The sequence below is a fragment of the Leopardus geoffroyi genome, chromosome C1 (genome assembly GCF_018350155.1).
Source record: "Leopardus geoffroyi isolate Oge1 chromosome C1, O.geoffroyi_Oge1_pat1.0, whole genome shotgun sequence".
Classification (NCBI taxonomy): domain Eukaryota; kingdom Metazoa; phylum Chordata; class Mammalia; order Carnivora; family Felidae; genus Leopardus; species Leopardus geoffroyi.
In genome coordinates this window covers 194,664,742-194,686,689 of record NC_059328.1, presented here as the reverse complement: position 1 = coordinate 194,686,689, position 21,948 = coordinate 194,664,742, and the positions used below count along the sequence as shown (strand labels likewise).

General features: G+C 38.2%; 2 long non-coding RNA genes across 2 annotated transcripts; both read left to right on the top strand.

Annotated features, from left to right (window-relative positions):
* Window positions 1-4,728: 4,728 nt before the first annotated feature.
* LOC123599395 lies at window positions 4,729-17,537 on the top strand. Its single transcript, XR_006713132.1, has 3 exons — window positions 4,729-4,933; window positions 12,699-12,764; window positions 17,048-17,537. It is a non-coding gene; the product is annotated as an uncharacterized LOC123599395 (long non-coding RNA).
* Window positions 17,538-19,741: 2,204 nt separating this feature from the next.
* On the top strand, window positions 19,742-21,724 carry LOC123599394. Its single transcript, XR_006713131.1, has 2 exons — window positions 19,742-19,992; window positions 21,320-21,724. It is a non-coding gene; the product is annotated as an uncharacterized LOC123599394 (long non-coding RNA).
* Window positions 21,725-21,948: the final 224 nt, after the last annotated feature.

Sequence of the window (21,948 nt, the reverse complement as noted above, 5' to 3'; positions counted from 1 at the left end):
ACCAACAGTGCAAAAGTGTTCCCTTTTCTTTGCATCCTTGCCAACATCTGTTCTTTCCTGAGTTGTTAATTTTATCCATTCTGATAGGTGTGAGGTAGTCTCTGTGGTTTTGATTTGTATTTCCCTGATGATGAGTGATATGGAGCATCTTTTCATATGTATCTTAATCATCTGGATGTCTTCTTTGGAAAAGGGTCTATTCATGTCTTTTGCCCATTTCTTCACTGGATTATTTGTTTTTTGGGGTGTTGAGTTCGATAAGTTCTTTATGGACTTTGGATACTAACCTTTTATCTGATATGTCATTTGCAAATATCTTCTCCCATTCCATGGGTTGCCATTCAGTGTTGTTAATTGTTTCCTTCACTGTGTGAAGCTTTTTATCTTGTTGAGGTCTCAATAGTTCATTTCCGTTTTTGTTTCCCTTGCCTCCGGAGACATATGTAGTAAGAAGTGGCTGCAACTGACGTCAAAGAGTTGCTACCTTTTTTCTCCTCTATGATTTTGATGGTTTCCTGTCTTACATTTAGGTTTTTCATCCACTTTGAGTTTATTTTTGTGTATGGTGTAAGAAAGTGATCCAATTTCATTCTTCTGCATGTCACTGTCCAGTTTTTCCAACATTATTTGCTGAAGAGACTGTATTTTTTTTCCATTGGATATTCTTTCCTGTTTGTTGAAGATTAGTTGGCCATACATTTGTGGGTCCATTTCTGGGTTCTCTATTCTGTTCCACTGATCTGTGTATCTGTTTTTGTGCCAGTACCATGCTGTCTTGATGATTACAGCTTTGTAATACAATTTGAAGTCTGGAATTGTGATGCCTCAGCTTTGGTTTTCTTTTTCAACATTACTTGGCTATTCAGAGTCTTTTCTGGTTCCATACAAATTTTAGGATTGTTTATTCTAACTCTGTGAAGAATAGAGATTGCATTTAATGTGCAGATTGCTTTGGAAATTATAGACATTTTAATAGTATTTGTTCTCCCAATCCATGAGCATGGAATGTTTTTCCATTTCTTTATTTCTTCTTCAATTTCTTTCATAAACTTTCTATAGTTTTCAGTGTACAGATCTTTTATTTCTTTGGTTAAATTTATTCCTACGTATTTCACGGGTTTTAGTGCAGTTGTAAATGGGATCTATTCTTTGATTTCTCTTTGTGTTGCTTCATTATTGGTGTATAGAAACGCAACCAATTTCTGTACATTGATTATATATTCTGTGACTTTTCTGAATTCATGGATCAGTTCTAGAAGTTTTTTTGGTGGAATCTTTTGGGTTTCCATGTAGAATATCATGTTGTCTGTGAAGAGTGAAAGTTTGACATCTTCCTTGCCAATATGTATGCCTTTAATTACTTTTTGTTGTCTGATTGCTGGAGCTAGGACTTCCAGTACTATGTCGAACAACAGTAGTGAGAGTAAATATCCTTGTCATCAGAACAGAATTTTTTAAACTTTAGTGAAGTCCAGGTTACCAATTCTTTCTTTCATAGATTATGCCTTTGATGTTACATATAAGAAGTCATTGCCAATACTACTGTTATCTAGATTTTCTCCTATGTTATCTTCTAGGAGTTTTATAGTTTTGTGTTTTACATTTAAGTAAACAATCCATTTTGAATACATTTTTGTGAGTAGTGTAAGGTCTGAATCTAGTTTACTTTTTTGCCTGTGGATGTCCAGTTGTTCGAGCACCATTTATTGAAAAGACCACCTTTGATCCATTGTATTACCTTTGATCCGTTGTCAAACATCAGTTGATTATACATAGGGGATCTATTTCTGGTCTGCCTATTCCACTGATTGGTTTATTTTTTCACTCATACCACACTGTCTTGATTACTGTAGCTTTACAGTAAGTTTTTTTTTTTTATTTTTTTTTTTCCAACATTTATTTTTGGGACAGAGAGAGACAGAGCATGAACGGGGGAGGGGCAGAGAGAGAGGGAGACACAGAATCGGAAACAGGTTCCAGGCTCTGAGCCATCAGCCCAGAGCCTGACGTGGGGCTCGAACTCACGGACCGCGAGATCGTGACCTGGGTGAAGTCGGACGCTTAACCGACTGCGCCACCCAGGCACCCCTACAGTAAGTTTTAAAATTGGGGAGTGTCAGTTCTACAACTCTCTTCTTTTTCAATGTTGTGTTGGCTATTCTGGGTCTTTTGCATCTCCATATAAACTTCAGAATCAGTTTGTCAATATCCACAAAATAGCTTGCTGGGATTTTGACCGGAATTGCATTTAATCTATGGATCAAGTTGGGAAGAACTGACATCTTGATATTACTGTCTTCTTATCCATGGACATGAAATACCTTTCCATTTATTTAGTTATTCCTTGATTTCTTTAAATCAGTATTTGTAGTTTTCTTCATATAGGCCTTATAGATATTATGTTAGATTTATGCCTAAGTATTTTTTTTGATGATGATACAAATGGTAGCGTGCTTTTAACTTCAAATTCCACATTTTCATTGTTAACATATAGGAAAGTTATTGATGTTTGTGTATTAACCATATAACTTGCAACTCTGCTATAATCACTTATTAGTTCCAGGAGTTGTTTTTTTTTTTTTTTTTCTACATAGATAATCATGTCATCTGCAACCAAAGACAATTTTATTTTTTTTTCTTTCCAATCTGTAGGCTTTTAATTTTCTTTTCTTGTCTTATTATATTAAGTAGGACTTCCAGTAAAACGTTGTAAGAAGGGATAAGAAAAAAAAAGGTTAGAGAGGGAGGGAATCAAAACGTAAGAGACTCTTAAAAACTGAGAACTGAGGGTTGATGGGGGTGGGAGGGAGGGGAGGGTGGGTGATGAGTATTGAGGAGGGCACCTGTTGGGAGGGGCACTGGGCACTGTATGGAAACCAATTTGACAATAAATTTCATATTAAAAAAAAAAGAAGTGGTGAAAGGGCACATCCTTTGGGAAGGGTATGAGGTAACTTAAGTTTTATTCTAGAACAGTTTTGTCCAAAACAAATATAATATGGTCCATATATGGAATTTAAAAGTAATGAAGAACAGGTGATTTTAGGAATATATTTAATTTCAGGGTGCCTGGATGGCTTAGTTCGTTAAGCATCCGACTTTGGCTCAGGGTCATGATCTCATGGTGTGTGAGTTTGAGTCCCACGTAAGGCTCTGTGCTGACAGCTCAGAGCCTGGAGCCTGCTTCAGATTCTGTGTCTCCCCCTCTCTCTCTCAAAAATAAATAAACATTAAAAAAAGAATATATCTAATTTAGTCCAATGTTTATCAATAACAATGATATAAAATATAATAGTGAGACACTGTATATTCTTTTTGTTGTATTATCATATTACATAAAGTTGGTATGTAATCCTTATAGCACATCTCAGCTTAAATACTATATTTGCAACAGAAATACATTTTAATTTGTGTGTATTAAGTAAATCCCCTAATTCTTACACCACCATGGTATTATTAATATTGAAATGAAGGAGTATTGAATAAATTGCAAAGCAATTTTAAATTTTGTATATAGCAAAGCAGTCTTCCAACTTATCTTGCAGATTTTGCAGCAAGTTTACATAATACTGCTGATAAAATTAAGATCTTCTGTATACTAATGTTAGAAATTGTTTAAAATTATTTGTACTGATTTGTATTAAGCTATTTTAAACTCACTATAAATTTTGGGGCCTCTTTAATAAGTCAAAAATAAGCTTTTACTTTCCTTGGAGCTTGAAATTTAGCTTGTTTATCTGTAGTGTGGTAGCAGTGAGAGAACATAAGTTACATTACTGTATTTTTGGCCTTTGAATATTGAATATTTGTCAAGGATTCTTTTTGTTTCAAACAGATTTTGTATAACTCTTCTGAAGTTAACTAATGAACATTGGCAAATAATACAAGACCATTAAATAAATCATCTTCTATTTTTCAATAACTGCATAAACTAGGGATAATTTGCATGTATATACTGCACAATGTTAACCAGTGTATCCGAGGCATTTTGTACAGCTTGCTTCAGGGGGATAAATAAATATGGATCACACAGTGAAATGTTGCAATAAAGGCAACAGAAGCTTGTTCCTAAATTTCATAAACTGAAGCATCATCCACCAATGATTAAAAATTCGTATTTTCATATCGAGCTAAAATTTTTCTTTAATAGGTGTAAGAAATTTAAGTTTCTACATCATGAGTTCAGTATTCTAGGCGGCAAATCGACATGTCTCTATAAATATTGAGGTGCTGATGTATTTTGAGATGGAGGCAATCAGAGAACTTGAGAGGGTTGTGGACAGTGCTTAACACACAGGTGTCGCACACCACACTACCCAGGGCCTGCCTTGGCTGGTGGCTCTTCTGGACAGCAGGGAACTTTGAGACCACTCCCCCAGGAGCCAGGGAGCCCCAAGAGACAGCGGGTTGGAAGCCGGTACAGAGTGGACAGAAGTAGAGACGGCGGGAGCTGCGGGTGGCGGCAGCAGCGCCCAGGGTCCGTGGCCCTCGGGTCCTCTGGGCAGCGCGACGCAGAGACTTTGAGGAGGAGCGCGAGCGTCCCCCCGCCCCTCCTGCCTCCACGCGGGGCGCGCCGGGATCGGGGGCGGGGGGGTGGTGGTGGTCCGAGAGCGCCCCCTCTCCCACGCGGGCCTCGCGGGGCCGTGAGTCAAGGCCGGGAGCCGAGCCGCTGTCCCCCGCAGACCCGACCGAGGCGCGGGCGGCGGCGCGCAGGACTGGGATCCGAGACGCGCTCCCGCCGCCCCAGCTGCGCCGCGCTCCAGGCCACAAGTTTGCCCCGCGTTGGCCAAGTTGCGAGTGGGGAGCCTCTCCGGGCTCCGGGCTGAGCGTCCGTCTTCTCGCTCGGGCTGGTCCGGGCATGGCCGGGCCGGGAGCGTCGCCCCACGTCTGGGGGTGGCTGCTGCACGGAGGTTGCCTTCTCGTCGGAGCCCAGGTAAGAGTCCGTGCCCCGCGGCACCTGCTTCCCGGAGCCTCGGGACGTGGCGTTAGGGAGACGGAGACCGAGGCGCGCTGGGCTCACGCTGACACATCCGGGCGCGCACACACACACACACACAGGGAGGAAGAAGAAACGGGAGGAAAAACTTCGTGATGGTAGTGGAAAATATTGATTGTGTAGTAAAAAAAAAAAAAGAAAAGAAAAGAAAAGAAAAAAGAAAAAAGTGAAGTCAGTTTAGACGATGTGTGCGGGCTTATTTCACAGTGGAGCCTCTCCAATATGAAAATAACTGTTCATCCATAGATCCACTGAACCAAATAAAATGTCAGGTTTTCACTTACCTTTTTTGTTGAGTGAAAGAGTGTGACAAGTGATACTAGAGAAAGTTAATTCTGTGTTATTTCATTTTAGTTACTTCATGTTTTAACCACAGCACCATAGGGGGAGCACTGAGACTGTTCAATGAAAGTCTAACGCGGCCAAGTCATTGATTCCTATACTGGTATGATCCAAAATAATACTGTATACACTTGGCTTTCAGATGATGAACGTTCAATTATTACAAAATACGACGCCCCCTTTAAACTACCTGTAAGTCCAGATAAGCTATTTCTACCAAAATAAAGGATCTCTAAGTCTTTGGCTTTAACCAAAATATGGTCAGAGGTTTAAAATAGACTGATTCTAAAACCAACTCACTTGTGTTTGGTGTATTGGGTAACTACATGAGCAACAAATTTTTAAAAGTAAATTAACCTCACAATTAATTAATCTACTCTGAATTTTGCCCGGAGTTAGTGGGAGGAACATGAGTGCAGGGAAATCTATGTATAGATTTTGGTACTAAATTTACATGATAGTAGTAGAAAACAGATAGTTTTTAAAGCCTTTCTTTCTATTTCGTGAGAAACCTATAATAAATGTTTAAACACATTTCTTGCTATACGTGATGCAAATGAAGTATTGCCTTGTATGTTATTTATCAAATGTGTTCCAACTTACTTTTTCTAAGATAGTGGAAAGTTGTATTTTGTTGAGTAGAGAGAAATCACTACAGATTATATAATGTACAGTGTTTTGTATTGATAACCACAATTTGCTCCTAGCTTTAAATCAAACTATAGCTTTATATGAAACTATAGTTGTAAATTTGGGCCCCTGGGTGGCTCAGTTGGTTGAGCATCTGACTCTTGATTTCCAATCAGGTCATGATCTTACAGTTTGTGGGTTCAAGCCCTCTGTAGGCTCTGCACTGACGGTGAAGAGGCTGCTTGAGATTCTCTCTCTCCCTCTCTCTCTTTGCCCCCTCCCCTGCTTGCATGCACACTTTCTCTCAAAATAAATAAACTTAAAAAAAAGAAAAATACTTTATAAAAAACTATAGTTGTAAATGATTATATTTGCAATAATAGCTTCAAACTGATGTATATTTATGGTTGTAACTTGTAAATTATTTAAAATGATAATTTATGATGACATACAAAATATGATCAAGTGTTTGGTGCTTCAAAAAAATCTAAATGCTAAATTAAACGTGTTTACTTATTTACTTTTTTAATATGAAATTTATTGTCAAATGGGTTTCCATACAACACCCAGTGCTCATCCCAACAGGTGCCCTCCTCAATACCCATCACCCACCCTCCCCTCCCTCCCACCCCCATCAACCCTCAGTTTGTTCTCAGTTTTTAAGAGTCTCTTATGGTTTGGCTCTCTCCCTCTCTAACCTTTTTTTTTCTTCCCCTCCCCCATGGTCTTCTGTTAAGTTTCTCAGGATCCACATAAGAGTGAAAACATATGGTATCTGTCTTTCTCTGCCTGACTTATTTCACTTAGCATAACACTCTCCAGTTCCATCCACGTGGCTACAAAAGGCCATATTTCATTCTTTCTTATTGCCATGTAGTACTCCATTGTGCATATAAACCACAATTTCTTTATCCATTCATCAGTTGATGGACATTTAGGCTCTTTCCATAATTTGGCTCTTGTTGAGAGTGCTGCTATAAACATTGGGGTACAAGTGCCTCAATGCATCAGCACTCCTGTATCCTTTGGGTCAATTCCTAGCAGTACTATTGCTGGGTCATAGGGTAGATCTATTTTTAATTTTTTGAGGAACCTCCACACTGTTTTCCAGAGCGGCTGCACCAGTTTGCATTCCCACCAACAGTGCAAGAGGGTTCCCTTTTCTCCACATCCTCTCCAGCATCTACAGTCTCCTGATTTGTTCATTTTGGCCACTCTGACTGGCGGGAGGTAATATCTGAGTGTGGTTTTGATTTGTATTTCCCTGATGAGGAGTGACGTTGAACATCTTTTCATGTGCCTGTTGGCCATCCGGATGTCTTCTTTAGAGAAGTGTCTATTCATGTTTTCTACCCATTTCTTCACTGGATTATTTGTTTTTTTGGGTGTGGAGTTATGTGAGCTCTTTATAGATTTTGGATACTAGCCCTTTGTCCGATATGTCATTTGCAAATATCTTTTCCCATTCCGTTGGTTGCTTTTAGTTTTGTTGATTGTTTCCTTTGTTGTGCAGAAGCTTTTTATTTTCATGAGGTCCCAATAGTTCATTTTTGCTTTTAATTCCCTTGCCCTTGCGGATGTGTCAAGTAAGAAATTGCTGCAGCTGAGGTCAGAAAGGTTTTTTCCTGCTTTCTCCTCTAGGGTCTTGATGGTTTCCTGTCTCACATTCCGGTCCTTTATGCATTTTGAGTTTATTTTTGTGAATGGTGTAAGAAAGTGGTCTAGTTTCAATCTTCTGCATGTTGCCGTCCAGTTCTCCCAGCACCATTTGTTAAAGAGACAGACTGTCTTTTTTCCATTGGATATTCTTTCCTGCTTTGTCAAAGATTAGTTAGCCATACATTCGTGGGTATAATTCTGGGGTTTCTATTCTGTTGCATTGGTCTATGTGTCTGTTTTTGTGCCAATACCATGCTGTCTTGATGATTACAGCTTTGTAGTAGAGTCTAAAGCCTGGGATTGTGATGCCTCCTGCTTTGGTCTTCTTCAAAATTACTTTGGCTATTCGGGGCCTTTTGTGGTTCCATATGAATTTTAGGATTGCTTGTTCTGGTTTCGAGAAGAATGCTGGTGCAATTTTGATTGGGATTGCATTGAATGTGTAGATAGCTTTGGGTAGTATTGACATTTTAACAATATTTATTCTTCCAATCCATGAGCACGGAATGTCTTTCCATTTCTTTATATCTTCTTCCATTTCTTTCATAAGGTTTCTGTAGTTTTCAGCATACAGATCTTATGCATCTTTGGTTAGGTTTATTCCTAGGTATTTTATGCTTCTTGGTGCAATTGTGAATGGGATCAGTTTCTTTATTTGTCTTTCTGTTGCTTCATTGTTAGTGTATAAGAATGCAACTGATTTCTGTACATTGATTTTGTATCCTGCAACTTTGCTGAATTCGTGTATCAGTTCTAGCAGACTTTTGGTGGAGTCTATCAGATTTTCCATGTATAGTATCATGTCATCTGCAAAAAGTGAAAGCTTGACTTCATCATTGCCAATTTTGATGGCTTTGATTTCCTTTTGTTGTCTGATGGCTGATGCTAGAACTTCCAACACTATGTTAAACAACAGCAGTGAGAGTGGACATCTCTGTCGTGTTCCTGATCTCAGGGAGACAGCTCTCGGTTTTTCCCCACTGAGGATGATATTAACTGTGGGCTTTTCATAAATGGCTTTTATGATGTTTAAGTATGTTCCTTCTATCCCGACTTTCTCGAGGGTTTTTATTAAGAAAGGATGCTGAATTTTGTCAAATGCTTTTTCTGCATCGATTGACGGGATCATATGGTTCTTATCTTTTCTTTTAGTAATGTGATGTATCATATTGATTGGTTTGCGAATGTTGAACCAGCCCTGCAGCCCAGGAATGAATCCTACTTGATCATGGTGAATAATTCTTTTTATATGCTGTTGAATTCGATTTGCTAGTATCTTGTTGAGCATTTTTACATCCATATTCATCAGGGATATTGGCCTGTAGTTCTCTTTTTTTACTGGATCTCTGTCTGGTTTAGGAATCAAAGTAATACTGGCTTCATAGAATGAGTCTGGAAGTTTTCCTTCCCTTTCTATTTTTTGGAATAGCTTGAGAAGGATAGGCATTATTTCTGCTTTAAATGTCTGGTAGAATTTCCCTGGGAAGCCATCTGGTCCTGGACTTTTATTTGTTGGGAGATTTTTGATAACTGATTCAATTTCTTTGCTGGTTACGTGTCTGTTCAAGCTTTCTATTTCTTCCTGTTTGAGTTTTGGAAGTGTGTGGGTGCTTAGGAATTTGTCCATTTCTCCCAGGTTGTCCAGTTTGTTGGCATATAATTTGTCATAGTATTCCCTGATAATTGCTTGTATTTCTGAGGGATTGGTTGTAATAATTCCATTTTCATTCATGATTGTATCTATTTGAGTCATCTCCCTTTTCTTTTTGAGAAGCCTGGCTAGAGGTTTATCAATTTTGTTTATGTTTTCAAAAAACCAACTCTTGGTTTCATTGATCTGCTCTACAGTTTTTTTAGATTCTATATTGTTTATTTCTGCTCTGATCTTTATTATTTCTCTTCTTCTGCAGGGTTTGGGGTGTCTTTGCTGTTCTGCTTCTATTTCCTTTAGGTGTGCTGTTAGATTTGTAAAACAAGATTTCTTGTTTCTTGAGATAGGCCTGGATTGCAATGTATTTTCCTCTCAGGAGTGCCTTCACTGCATCCCAAAGCATTTGTATTGTTGTATTTTCATTTTCATTTGTTTCCATATATTTCTTAATTTCTTCTCTAATTGCCTGGTTGACCCATTCTTTCTGTAGTAGGGTGTTCTTTAACCTCCATGCTTTTGGAGGTTTTCCAGACTTTTTCCTGTGGTTGATTTCAAGCTTCATAGCATTGTGGTCTGAAAGTATGCATGGTATGATCTCAATTCTTGTATACTTATGAAGGGCAGTTTTGTGACCCAGTATGTGATCTATCTTGGAGAATGTTCCATGTGAACTCAAGAAGAAAGTATATTCTGTTGCTTTGGGATGCAGAGTTCTAAATATATCTGTCAAGTCCATCTGATCCAATGTATCATTCAGGGCCTTTGTTTCTTTATTGATCCTGTGTCTAGATGATCTATCCGTTGCTGTAAGTGGAGTATTAAAGTCCCTTGCAATTACCATATTCTTATCAATAAGGTTGCTTATGTTTGTGATTAATTGTTTTATATATTTGGGGGCTCCCGAATTTGGCACATAGACATTTATAATTGTTAGCTCTTCCTGATGGATAGACCCTGTGATTATTATATAAAGCCCTTCTTCATCTCTTGTTACAGCCTTTAATTTAAAGTCTAGTTTGTCTGATATAAGGATGGCTACTCCAGCTTTCTTTTGACTTCCAGTAGCATGATAGATGGTTCTCCAACTCCTCACTTTCAATCTGAAGGTGTCCTCAGATCTAAAATGAGTCTCTTGTATACAGCAAATAGATAGGTCTTGTTTTTTTATCCATTCTGATACCCTGTGTCTTTTGGTTGGAGCATTTAGTCCATTTACATTCAGTGTTATTATAGAAAGATATACGTTTAGAGTCATTGTGATGTCTGTAGGTTTCCTGCTTGTAGTGATGTCTCTGGTCCTTTGTGGTCCTTGCAACATTTCACTCACAGAATCCCCCTTAGGATCTCTTGTAGGGCTGGTTTAGTGGTGATGAATTCCTTCAGTTTTTGTTTGTTTGGGAAGACCTTGATCTCTCCTTCTATTCTAAGTGACAGACTTGTTGGATAAAGGATTTTCAGCTGCATATTTTTTCTGTTCCCCGCATTGAAGATTTCCTGCCATTCCTTTCTGGCCTGCCAAATTTCAGTAGATAGATCCGTCACTAGTCTTATCGGTCTCCCTTTATATGTTAGAGCATGTTTATCCCTAGCTGCTTTCAGAATTTTCTCTTTATCCTTGTATTTTGCCAGTTTCACTATGATATGTCATGCAGAAGATCGATTCAAGTTATGTCTGAAAGGAGTTCTCTGTGCCTCTTGGATTTCAATGCCTTTTTCCTTCCCCACATCAGGGAAGTTCTCAGCTATGATTTCTTCAAGTACACCTTCAGCACCTTTCCCTCTCTCTTTCTCTTCTGGAATCCCAATTATGTGTATATTATTATGTTTAATTGTGTCACTTATTTCTCTAATTCTCTCCTCATACTCCTGGGTTTTTTTAATCTCTGTTTTTCTCAGCTTCCTCATTTTCCATAATTTTATCTTTTAATTCACCTATTCTCTCCTCTGCCTCTTCAATCCGAGCTGTGGTCACCTCCATTTTATTTTGCAGCTAATTTATAGCATTCTTTAGCTCCTCCTGACTGTTTCTTAGTCCCTTGATCTCTGTAGTAGATCTCTGTAGTAGATGGGACATCCAACATTTGTCTGTTAAAAAAAAATGATGAAAAAAAGTATCTTTTTGTTTTCAATATGTATATTGCTTACTTCATTTTTTTCCTAGTCTTATTGTATTGGTAAGACTCAGTACAGTGTTGAAAGGTAGTGGTTACAAGTGTGAAGTCTTACTTTAATACAGAATATCTAAAGTTCGTTTATGAAATGTATTTTGCATAACTATTTGGTAGGTATCATATCCTTTATAATCGTGATGATTTGACTAAATGTAATAAGAGTTTTGAATCACCAGAAGAGATATAATTTTGCATTTAAAATTTACAAAATTTAACTAAAAATTACAAAGAATATACCATTTATTTTGAACATATGTAAATAAGTGATATGGGCCTCCTCATCCAGATTTTGGGCAGAGCAAGAAATGACCCTTCATAACTTGCTCAATGTGACTGGCATCTAGCAGACGCCCATCAAATGTTAGATGATGTCTGTCTGGCTGTAACTATAAAAGCCATGATATACTTCAAGTTGACAGTTCTCAGCCAACAGGTCAGAACTCTTGATAAGGAAGAGAGGCAAACTGGTCACTTGAATTATTTATATAGTTGGATTGCCTGTTTCCTAAGAGGGAAAGTTTTGAGCTACTTGTCTTGCAATGTATTTGGACCAATTGAATGGGCATGAGATACTTCTGAGCTTGCAAATGTTTCTGCTTACACTAAAAGAAAACATGGTTTCTATAGTTGCAAAAAATACTCAGACATATAAGTGGGTTCCAAAATGTAACTTCTAGTGTCATCACATATTCTGGCAGCTCATTTCCTGGATGAGTATCTGCAAGATATAAAAGCCTTCAATAGCCTGTGGTTGTCACACATGCAAAACTTGAGTGCATTTTTTTCATATTGACTAATGTGGCCTAGAGCTATGTGAAAGTCTAAAGACATCTCAAGTGAAAACAATGCATGAGAAATTCTCTGGTTCTTTTTCTGCAAGATAAAAAATGTCTACTAAATCCATTTCAAGTATATCACAGAACACCATTACCCAGCAGATTGGTCACATATTTGTAATGGCATTCTGTCTGTAGGCTTATTGCCTTTGAGAACACACACAGAAGTTGTTATATAGTTTCTTGTATCGCAAGTACTTGAGAATGTATCATTCCTCCTAAACTAGCTTGATGGTTATAACTTTGGCATTGTCCATCACCTTCTGCCATGGTGCCCCCAGGAACATTTTTGCATGCGTTTGTGGAACAAATGAACTCAATAGTCCTTGCTGATGCACCAGTAGAATTTGGTCCAGAATGTAGTTAAATAACTGGCTAATGGATTTTCCACTCTTAAAATTCTTTTTTCCCAGGTCATTTTATTTTCAAAACAACACATTGACTGAGATGCTGAGCACAATATTTATTGTGAATGTCCAGTGAGTAAGCCATGACCCATACCCCAGAGGAGCTCAGGGGAGGACATAGATGAATTGACACTAATGCCAAGATGTGCCCTTTGCTGCCACCCTTGACTTCGGTGTCACTCTCCTTTTCCTTGTCCTTAATGTTTATCATTTATGTGTTTCTATAACTTAATTCCATGTGTGTGTGCACAGTGGAAGTTATGCTTAAACCAGAGATGAAAAGGCCTACTTGATATATGTAAGGTCCTTCAGTATTTTAAATACTGTTGCTAAAATGGAAATTCATTTTCATACCACCTCTAAAAGATGTAGTCTCCTTGTGAAGGGAATTGGCCAGCAGCCTCCTTCATGTTAGGTTTCTTCTCTTTGTATCTCTCCCCTCACCAAGTCTGTTCCAAAAGTTGTTCCCCAATTTGCAAATACAACCATGTTGTCCTGTTTGAACTAATTTCTCCTTGCCCCAGGAAGATCTCACAAACTTTAACCCCTTGAAACACCTTTGTTTTTACAAGATGTTTAAGATTATATATTCAATTTATCACATTCCTTTCTGCTTTCCTGATTTTCTCTGATGTTATCTCTAATGTCCAAGAACAAATCCACCCTTTGCAACTTCTTTTTGGTCCATATCCAGATGTATTTTTATGACTATAACCGTTTATCGGAAATTAGGAATGCCAAGCTTTCATTCCAACTTTTACTCCATTGTTGAGTGACCATAGCAAGCAGTTCAAAATCCCAGGACTTCTTGGCCAGTGTTCTCCTGTGTGTGGTTCTTAAGACACATGTGGGATAGTTATGGACAATGAGGAATTGAGGTTCTAATTTTTCACTTTGGATGACTTTGCCTTATTGTTTTTGCCCCAAATCAGCCTCCACATTGCACATTTGCTATAAAAGGGGAGTTTCCACCAAACTGCTGTTACTTTCCAGATGCTCACGGCCATGTTAAATACCAAAAAGATGGAAATCAGCATCTCATACCCAGTTTACTAAGGGAAACATTTTGGAAGCCTGGAGTAGTTGCACTTGTTACTTATGGTCATAATGGCAGATCCTACAGCCTGTCTCTGTTGGCTTGGGGCTTGGTTCTCTGTTACTTCAAATTCTAAGTACCAAAGGCCTGAAGGATGTGATCTTTATGGGTTATTTGTCACATCTTTGCCAGAAAAGTACACTGATGCAGGCACTACTTTGGAAATATCCAAACAATCAGGAAATAGTAAAAATTTACAAAATAAGAATCCAGAAAAACTGGATTATGGATAATAAACCTGCTACAACCTTTAAATAAGATCTAATATTCACACTCCATCTGACCATCATCTAGGCATAAAACTTAAAAAAATTTTTTTAATGTTTATTTTTGAGAGAGAGACAAAGCACGAAGAGGGGAAGGGCAGAGAGAGAGGGAGACACAGAATCTGAAGCAGGCTCCAGGCTATGAGCTGTCAGCACAGAGCCTGTCACGGGGCTTGAACCCATGAACCGTGGGATCACGACCTGAGCCATGAACCGTGAGATCACGACCTGAGCCAAAGTCAGACGCTCAACCAACTGAGTCACCCAGGCACCTCTAGGCATAAAACTTTTAAGAACTATAGTTCTTGGCAAATGAAGGGTATAAGAACTTTTCTTATAAAATTTTCTTTTCCTAAAAATTAGAGCTCACTGACTTTCATTGTGGGGTGTGGGCCACTTTGAAATCTCTTGTGATGAGACAGCTAAAGTTGTCTTTTGTTATGCCAGTGAGGCAACTTTTGGACTGGGCTTATGGATGGGAACTGGTTGCCAGTTGAGCTAATCATGTAATCATGTGATCAGACACACAGTTGAAACTTCAAGGCCCCCCTGTCCCCACCAACACCAACACCATCTCTGGGACAAGAGAGAGGCTGGAGATTGAGTTCTATCACCAATGACCAATGATTTCATTAATATGTTTATGTAATGAAACACAAAACCCAAGAGAACTACTCAGGAGAGCTTCCAGGCTGGTGAACATGTGGAGGTACAAGGCGAATGGCTCCCTCAGAAAGGGCATGGAAGCTTGGTGCCCTTTCCCCACTCTTTGCATCTCTTCTATCTGCCTCTTCCTAAGTTGTATCTCTTCATAATAAACTAGTAATCTAGTCAGCAAAATGTTTCTCTGAGTTCTGTGAACCACTCTGGCAAATGAATTGAACCCACAGAGCTGGTTGACCTATAACCAGTTGAATAGAAGCACAGGTGACAATCTGGGGCCAGAGGGCAGTCTAGTCTTGTAGGACTGAGCCTTTAAACAATGGGACTTGGTGCTATCTCCAGGTAGACAGTAGGACTCCCCTACTCCCAGGTAGACAGTAGGACAGTAGGACTCTCCCAGTTTCAGAGAACTGCTTAGTGGTTTAGGAAACTATCCTGTCACACATTGGAATTGGTGACAGAATCATAATTGGGTACAGAACTTTCAGTGACTCTCTTCAGGAGAGGATAATTGCCAAGGGCAGAGCTGTTGGTGGTCAGTACTCCCCCAAATTGGGGGGTGGTAAACCTTCTGTCCTGAAGAGGATATTTCTATAAATTCTTGGGACAATAATTATAGTGGTTTTAGGTTGAAAGTGTGACAATTATTTGTTGCACATTCCACCTTTTATCTATTCACAATTGAGTAAATTTTCTGGGAACTAAGAAAATTCATCTTCTGAGTATGAGAGTGATTTCTCTATCAAGAAAATTTGTTGTATTTTATTTTAATGACAATAAAAGTAACTTTTTATTCCACTATACTTAGGAAAGTCTTACAATTTGCTCAGTTGTTCTTGTATTCTCACTATTTAAAAAATTATTTCAGAAATAATTATAACAGTTCCCTTATTGCGATGGGTCAGTTAATAATATGGAGCTCAGAACCCATTAACCCTTCATACTTTTGGTTCTTTTAAGTTATTTTTCTCCTTTTTTTCTTTAAGCATCAGCCTATAACCAATTGCATATAATATTTTTGAGAGACTTAAAACATTATTTAATTCTCATTATCTGCTTTGCTGATTGATTCATTAAAGCTCTCATTACAGATGCTGGGGACATAGTGTTGGAAATTCCAGGTGAATTCATCAACACTCAGTCCTAGAAACTATGGTGGAAGTTGAATAGCTTGAACACATACGTATATAAAGAAGAATATTTGAAAGGCACTTTATTTTGATTTTGTGAGAGGTAGAACAGAGGAACAGCCCAGCCCATTCATTCTTCTGACCTATAGAACTATGACATAATCAATTTGCATCATTTTAAACCACTAAATTTGTGATGATTTGTTACAACAGGAAATATATATATATATATATATATATATATATATATATATTCTATAATTACTATATATATAATATGATTTATATAATTATAGAATATATATATATATTTCCAGGGTGATACCTTATGCATATTCAAATGGAATAGCATGAATGATTTGTTTCTCTGCTTTGCCTCATTTTGGGAATTCAATTATTCAATCAGAAGCCTTAGAAGCCTTATAGGCATGGTGTGAAAGCAGAATTTTACTTTATAAACAGAGACTTAGGAGAAGGAAGTCTGTGGAGTGTAATTTTATTTTAAGCATAAATTAAATATTTAAAGTCATATCTTTTCTTATCACCTATGTATCAAAACAAATCTAAATAAGCTTATTAAAATAAAATAATGAGCATGATAGCATGTAAAGCACTTAAGCCCATCTGCATGGATATTACCTTCTCTGGAAGACTGATGATACTCTGTTAGATTGAGTTAATCTCTTGAGTGAAGTTGAAAATAAAAAGGTGTGTGGTTGACTTGTGTTTGAACACATAAACACACATATGCACACAAACACATACACACACATTCACACACAAAGATTTCTATAAAACAAGTGTAACCCTCTTAGTACAGTTTTATAAAATTGAGCCTTGGATTAATTCAAGTAGTTATTTTAAATCAATATTGATGTGAAGAAAATCAAGGAATGATTCAGACCAAACATTGTAACTAACATTTTTCCCCCTACATCCTGTAACTCAGTGTCTTTGTGAGGCAAAACGCAATGGTGATTAGCAAAAGTGGATGAACATATACAGGAAAAATTCAAAATTTAATAGAGAAGTAAATTTGCTGATTCTTTTTCAGTTTATGTAGATGTCCAATATGCATTAAATTAAAAAATTGACTTTTTTGTTTATGTATTTTGGTATAAATTACCCATTATTTATTGTATAATATAATAACAATCCTATGTTTTAAGTCTGAAGCCACTACTTTTTGACTTTTCCCAGCAAGTACTCACCATCCCTGAGCCTCTTTCCTCATGTGCAATGGAAACCTTGAAAGAATGGTGTCTGGAAGAAATGAGACAACAGGTGCAAAAGCCAAAGCACGTCTAGTATCTGTGCTCAATGGGCAGCTGCTTCATTTAGAGAGAGAGCCTTTCTCGTTATACATACTCATCTAGGTACTTAAAAAGAAAAGGTGAAAGATGAATAAGACATGTCCCCAGCTTTGGAAGAACCCACAATCTAGCAGATGGGACAGAAAACCAATCAGAGCATTAGAGTAAAGCAGATAAGTGCCAGGAAGGGGTGTATATACAAAGTGCTGTGGGGATGTGAGAGAGAAGATTGCTTTAGCTTCAGGCAAAGTCAGAGAGGTTTTAAAGGAATGATGTTTCACAAATCAATCAATGTGATACATCACATTACTAAAAGAAAAGATAAGAACCATATGATCCTGTCAATCGATGCAGAAAAAGCCTTTGACAAAATTCAGCATCCTTTCTTAATAAAAACCCTCGAAAAAGTCGGGATAGAAGGAACATACTTAAACATCATAAAAGCCATTTATGAAAAGCCCACAGCTAATATCATCCTCAGTGGGGAAAAACTGAGAGCTTTCCCCGTGAGATCAGGAACACGACAAGGATGTCCACTCTCACTGCTGTTGTTTAACATAGTGTTGGAAGTGCTAGCATCAGCAATCAGACAACAAAAGGAAATCAAAGCCATCAAAATTGGCAATGATGAAGTCAAGCTTTCACTTTTTGCAGATGACATGACACTATACATGGAAAATCTGATAGACTCCACCAAAAGTCTGCTAGAACTGATACACGAATTCAGCAAAGTAGCAGGATACAAAATCAATGTACAGAAATCAGTTGCATTCTTATACACTAATAATGAAGCAACAGAAAGACAAATAAAGAAACTGATCCCATTCACAATTGCACCAAGAAGCATAAAATACCTAGGAATAAACTTAACCAAAGATGTAAAAGATCTGTATGCTGAAAACTATAGAAAGCTTATGAAGGAAATTGAAGAAGATATAAAGAAATGGAAAAACATTCCATGCTCATGGATTGGAAGAATAAATATTGTTAAAATGTCAATACTACCCAAAGCTATCTACACATTCAATTCAATCCCAATCAAAATTGCACCAGCATTCTTCTCAAAGGTAGAACAAGCAATCCTAAAATTCATATGGAACCACAAAAGGCCCCGAATAGCCAAAGTAATTTTGAAGAAGACCAAAGCAGGAGGCATCACAATCCCAGACTTTAGCCTCTACTAAAGATGTAATCATCAAGACAGCATGGTATTGGCACAAAAACAGACACATAGACCAATGGAAGAGAATAGAAACCCCAGAATTATACCCACAAAAGTATGGCCAACTAATCTTTGACAAGGCAGGAAAGAATATCCAATGGAAAAAAGACAGTCTGTCTCTTTAACAAATGGTGCTGGGAGAACTGGACAGCAACATGCAGAAGGATGAAACTAGACCACTTTCTTACACCATTCACAAAAATAAACTCAAAATGCATAAAGGACCGGAATGTGAGACAGGAAACCATCAAGACCCTAGAGGAGAAAGCAGGAAAAAACCTCTCTGACCTCAGCTGCAGCAATTTCTTACTTGACACATCCCCAAGGGCAAGGGAATTAAAAGCAAAAATGAACTATTGGGACCTCATGAAAATAAAAAGCTTCTGCACTGCAAAGGAAACAATCAACAAAACTAAAAGGCAACCAACGGAATGGGAAAAGATATTTGCAAATGACATATCGGACAAAGGGCTAGTATCCAAAATCTATAAAGAGCTCACCAAACTCCACACCCGAAAAACAAATAATCCAGTGAAGAAATGGGCAGAAAACATGTCTTCTCTAAAGAAGACATCCAGATGGCCAACAGGCACATGAAAAGATGCTCAACGTCGCTCCTTATCAGGGAAATACAAATCAAAACCACACTCAGATATCACCTCATGCCAGTCAGAGTGGCCAAAATGAACAAATCAGGAGACTATAGATGCTGGCGAGGATGTGGAGAAACGGGAACCCTCTTGCACTGTTGGTGGGAATGCAAACTGGTGCAGCCGCTCTGGAAAACAGTGTGGAGGTTCCTCAAAAAATTAAAAATAGATCTACCCTATGACCCAGCAATAGTACTGCTAGGAATTGACCCAAAGGATATGGGAGTGCTGATGCATTGGAGCACTTGTACCCCGATGTTTATAGCAGCACTCTCAACAATAGCCAAATTATGGAAAGAGCCTAAATGTCCATCAACTGACGAAAGGATAAAGAAGTTGTGGTTTATATATACAATGGAATACTACTTGGCAATAAGAAAGAATGAAATATGGCCTTTTGTAGCCACGTGGATGGAACTGGAGAGTGTTATGCTAAGTGAAATAAGTCAGGCAGAGAAAGACAGATACCATATGGTTTCACTCTTATGTGGATCCTGAGAAACTTAACAGAAGACCATGGGGGAGGGGAAGAAAAAAAAAAAAAAAAGAGGTTAGAGAGGGAGGGAGCCAAAGCATAAGAGACTCTTAAAAGCTGAGAACAAACTGAGGGTTGATGGGGGTGGGAGGGAGGGGAGGGTGGGTGATGGGTATTGAGGAGGGCACCTGTTGGGATGAGCACTGGGTGTTGTATGGAAACAATAAATTTGACAACAAATTTTATACTTAAATTAAAAATAAATAAATAAGTAAAAATCCTAAGGAAATAAATAAATAAATAAATAAATGAAGGAATGATGTTTTCGAGTAAAATTGTCAGTTGAAATTGACAAATTCCACTCCAGGTGGAAAAATTTCAGCAAAACAGCACAACGCAACGAGAGATCCACAGCAGTGCTGGTCCAACAGACGTGACTGTGGAAAGACATGAAGTGAGGAGAAAATATCACATATTGGAGAACAGTCAGTATCAAGGTCTCATTTTTCTGAACAAGACCTGGGAATAAAACTTTTTGATTTCTTTCTTTCGTGGCTTTGACATCAGACACACAGCCACCTCCATGTGCTAGGCTGAAGCTAGAAGGCTATCATCAGTCAGTGCACTCCTGAGTCTTCCCATTAGGCGGCTGCTCCTTTTCAGAGAGCTGGGCCACAAAGATGTGGGTGGTTGTGCAAACAGTTGGATGGGTGACCAGATGTATGTCCACTGAATCTGTGCCCCAAGAGCTAGATGACTGTGTCAATGGAAAGGTCTATCTTAATGAGTGAAGAGACGACATTGCCCAATGCATATATTTAAAATCTGGCACAACAAGTTACTAAGTTCGCCATTCGCTATATTGAACCAAACTGGCTCTACACTTGTACATCTGTGAGTCTTTCACACCATATGTCACTATGTTCCACTTTAACTTAATTTTCCGATGCCAGTATCTTAGAATAGGAACAATTGAAGTCAAGTTTTATTTGGGGGGAAAAAAAACTTCCAGGAGTATGTAGAAATTCATAAAAATAGAGAGAAGACAAATTTCTATTTAGAATAATGTTGACTCGAAGACTCGAAGGTTTTTTCTTTTTTTGAAAGTGTAATTAACACTGTTTTCCCTTGACAGTTGTACTGAATTGAATTATAATGCAAGGATTATCCTGGTGCTCAGCCCAGCCCAGGCAGTGATCCAAGAAGGCACCCAAGTAGTTATGGCTTAGAAGCTGAATGAGCTTATTCCAGGGAATACATGACCGTTGAATTAGGAGACAGTTACAATTAAAGCTAAGGCCATATTAATCCAGTGCCTTTAACTTGATGGATATTTATTCCTAGATGCAGCCACGGATACAATGAGGTAACCACGTCTGCCTTAAAATTGTCCTTAGCTTGCCTAACTTCAGACAGTCTTTCTCCTGTTCCTAGGCCCTGAGCTCCTTTCAAAGAGCATTTACTTTAGAAAACTTGGAATTACAATGCTTTCTTTGCCCCTTTGTGTTAAAAATCTTTTTAAAGCCCACTAGCCAGTTTTATAACCCAGCACTGTATTTCTCAAAGACCTAGCAGCATATCTTTGAAATGTAATCTAATCATCAAGGAAGCTAGCACTCCCAGCTCCCAGTTTCTGTGGGAGAGGAGGAACCTAAATTTGGTGGGTGCCTTGCTCTAACTTATACAACTACCTGCTGTTTGAAGATAGGAGAAAGTTGTCTTTTCCTTTGTATAAATCCAGCTAGCAAACACATAGGGCCTACTATCTCTCCCTCATCCCAGCTCTAAAAATTTTTCTGTTCTTTGTTTCAGCAGAGTGAAGTGCAAAATGAATAACCTTGAATCAGGTTTTCCTAGTCTGTTTAACTTTGGTGAAGCTTTCGCTTCAACAGAATCTAAAACCGTGTTTTCTAATTGAATGGATGTTGGTACCTCACTGTGTGAGGTAAGAAGACAAGGGACAGCTAAAACAAAGGGCACACTAGGGCTCTGGGGGATCTGTGAATGTGAATGAAGCAGACGGCCTTGAAACAAGAGGAGCACGTGGTCAGTGGAGAGATGAGAAAAGCAAAGGAGAATGGGGCGGAGCACATGTTCAACTGCACACATTCAAACTGGACACTTGTCAACGATTTGTGCTTCTTTTGAGTTCCTGTATGATTAGAAGACAGTGATGTGATCTGGAAAATGGATAATAAATTATTTAGGAATATCGTAGAAGCGTTCCTATAGACTTTTTTTTTTGCATGTTATCTTCATATATTAGAGATAATTAAACCAAGTCAAGTAATTTTTTTCTACACCTGCCAGCCAGAAAATGTAAACCATTTATTTAATTGAATCCCTGTCTCTTTATTTTTGATCCACTGGGCTTTCAATTCATTTACATTTCTTGTTTCAAAAGGGGAGCACCTAGGTGGCTCAGTTGGTTGAGTGTGTGT